The sequence below is a fragment of the Solanum pennellii genome, chromosome 12 (assembly GCF_001406875.1).
Source record: "Solanum pennellii chromosome 12, SPENNV200".
Taxonomy (NCBI): Eukaryota; Viridiplantae; Streptophyta; class Magnoliopsida; order Solanales; family Solanaceae; genus Solanum; species Solanum pennellii.
This window is the reverse complement of record NC_028648.1, coordinates 41,079,384-41,082,908: the sequence shown is the minus strand read 5'-3', so window position 1 is coordinate 41,082,908 and position 3,525 is coordinate 41,079,384. Positions and strand designations below refer to the sequence as shown.

General features: G+C 34.5%; 1 pseudogene; it reads right to left on the bottom strand.

Moving 5' to 3' along the window:
• LOC107006241 overlaps positions 1–1,874 on the bottom strand; it is a 12,137-nt pseudogene extending 10,263 nt beyond the window's left edge.
• Between the last annotated feature and the right edge of the window lie 1,651 nt (positions 1,875–3,525).

Here is a 3,525-nt window from a genome sequence, read left to right as displayed (position 1 = left end):
TACTACTCCCCACCATCCAAAAGCCTCAGTGAAGTACTGCTTGTAGACATCAAAATTGACATGACCAGTTTCTCTTTCTTCGTCTTTGATAAGCTTGGAACTACCCTTTGGTTGTTGGTCTAAAGAACTGCTTCCACCATTGGCTACCACTTGAGATTTCTGGGGAGACTTTGGGGTTAGTGTATGAGGTGATTTTGGTGATGATTGCGGGAGGCATTCACCAGAAACTTCAGTGCTACTTTCCACGAGCTCCATTGAGTTCTCATGTGCAGAAACAAGATCACCAAAATCTATACCCGATTTTCAAAGCTCATCATATTTCCCAGACTGCACAATCTGACCATCTCTCATCACCTGTTGATATAGAAAATAATGAGGTTTGATATTTCAAAATTCGAATGCAACTTCTTCATTAAAAAAAATAGAAATGACAATCATCATCTTTTGTAAAAGATGCATATGTATAATAGAAATCTTTCTATTGTAGTGATAATTTGTTCATCATATTCATACTATATAAACGTCAATGTGGTGCTTACCAATATAAGATCTGCATTGTGAAGGAAGTCAACTTGGTAAGTGACAAGAACAACAGTCTTATCCTTCAAAGCTCCCCTTACACATTCCTGCACAGAATCATATCAGTTACATCACATATTTTTCCTCATTCAAAGACTTTACTATGCAAGCAAAACAACAGTTTGCTGATACAATCATTTTCCTATTTCCTTTTTCTTAGATACATGACTTAACCCTCAAAAGCTGTAGCATGAGCAGACTACATGTAGCAACTTATTGCGGATTGTTTTTTAAAAAGAAGCAATATATTCAATTGGAGTGACCTTAAATATTTCTGATCCAGTTTGAGCATCAACAGCGCTAAATATATCATCTAAAAGATAGATATCACGATCCTGATACACTGCTCTTGCGAGTTGTATCCTCTGCTTCTGACCTCCGCTGAGGTTGATTCCTCGTTCTCCTATCTCAACTTGGTCTCCATGTTCCAGAATTTCCAAGTCCTTCGCCAACGAACAAACCCTTAATACATCTTTGTATCTTTTATTGTTCATTGGTGAACCAAACAAGATGTTCTTTTGGATAGTAGAGTTTTGTATCCATGAGGTTTGGGCAACATAAGCAGTGCTTCCACAGACTCTTACCTGTATTGTAAGACAAGTGTTAGAAGCTACAACAGACTGGTTGTAACAATTCAACAATCGGATATACTTCAATGGATGACAACATATAAGGAAACTATCTAGCCAGTGTTAACGCGCCCAAACTCAATTTGTTTGCTTGCTGCAGAATCATTATGAAGTTACCAGTGCAAAAGAGATTGATAAAACAAAATTGGAAATGCTTTAGAAAATTACAAAAGCAAAATCACCAACATTAACATGGTAAGTATAAAAAAAAGGTGATTTTACCTCTCCCGATACTTTGTGAAGTTCACCAAGCATTGATGCCAACAAAGAAGACTTTCCTGATCCAACCATTCCAACAATTGCAGCAAGTTCCCCCTTTCGAACTTGAAGATTTATGTCTTTCAGAACAATTTGATCACCATCATCTTCCCATGAAAAAATCCCATCTTTAACCTCCACTGCAATATTGCCATTACAACCTTGTTGTCTTTCGACAACATCAGAATCCAATTCACGGCTTGTCATATATCCATCTAACCTACCTAGAGATACCATGGCTTGTGAAATTGTCATAAGGGACTGAGGGAAGGTTCTGATAGGATCCTGTAAAATTCTGAAAACTGTTGTTGCTGTGAATACAGTAGCAGCATCTAAAGGATTTTTGAAAAAGATTGCAGCTCCAAACGTAAACGCTGATATGACCTGCAACATACTCCACAGTAGCGATAAGTTGCAAGAAAGCAAGTATATGATTTTCAAATGGCTTGTCGCGCCTACAGCCTTCCACTTAAACGATACATATTCTTGAAAAAGATTTAAGGTTCAAAAGCTAGCCCAATCTCTATATAAAGATAGATTTTGAAAAATATGTATTTTACACTATAATCAAGATGTACTGAAATTGAACTATCTACTACATAAGAGCTTCACTACAACAACAAAAGATTCAATGAAGTCCTACAAAGTGGGGTTCGGAGAGAATAGAGTATACACATACCTTTTCCCTAGCTTAGAGGTAGAGAGGCTATTTCCTTAGATCCTCAGCTCAAGGAAAAACAGTCCAGGAAAAGAATAATCAGACTGAAAGCATACTAAAACATTCTGATCAGTAACTACAATTGCATCTTCAACAAAATCGGAGTCATTTTCCATGGGTTTGACAACTGAATGATTGCTCTGTGGTTTTACCTCATCCTTCTCATTTATGCTCTCATCGATTTCACCATCTTCACTCACATAACCGTTATCCACAGTTTTCAAGCGATGAGCCAACATATGTACATCATCAAAGCTTGAAAGCGTTCCGGAAAATTTTTCACCCTTCATTTTTATCAAATATGTTTTCTGATGTAGGTTGGGTGGAACTGTGGAAGAAATTTGCTAGTGGATGATATTGCTGCCGTTTGCCTTCTGGTAGTATTAAATTGGATAATTAAGAATATGTTAGTGGGCTGGATTTGAACCGTTTCAAATGGGCTGAATTTGAGTGGTTGTGGGCTGATTAATTAATTATGGCTATTTAGTGTGATCTTTTAAATGAGGGGTTACTTTTATTTTGGATAACAACACAGATTTTTATTTAATGAAAAAGATAAAATAATAAAAACACAGATTTTTATTTAATTAATTAAAAAGATAAAATAAGGATTTTCAAATGGTGGCCATTGGGGGCTGCCACATCAGCGGTTTTGGATTCACATTTATATATATATATAGATTCTTTAACTGAAAGTTAAAGTGTGATAAAGTTGGTAACTCAAAAATTTATCTACCTATAAAATAGTAAAAACATTGAATTTTTTTTATTTAGATGGATACTTTTTGTCAACTATTTCACTCAAAGAATTTCAAATTGAGAAAACTACTAATACTTATAGTAACTTCATCAACAAAATTACAATGAAATAGTCTAAAAAATAATTTATACTATTATATATAGACAATTAGATCAACATTTTGTATTTGAAACTCTTATAACGACAATGATGAGGGAATAAATATGGATTGTGATAATGAACATCTGAATGTCTCTGAATTCTAGCAACAATTGTTGGATGTGTTCTTAATTTGAGATAGTACTCCATGCATTATTCGATAAATTTTGAACCCTTGCACCCTCTTCACATGAATTTGCCCTGTATGTCAAATCTATTGATTTCATTGCATGTACCTAGTATGAATAAGTTTCTCAAGATTTCAATTGTAGATCCGATTTTTTCTCAGAATTGTATTAATATGGTTATAGTCTCTCTGTTTGGGTGAAATTGCACGTAAAATAAGTTTATTTAAAAAGTCACTTACTCAATATTTTTGTAAGGATGAAAGAAAAAACACAGATATGAACATATTAAATGTTATTTTAACTATGCATAAAGAA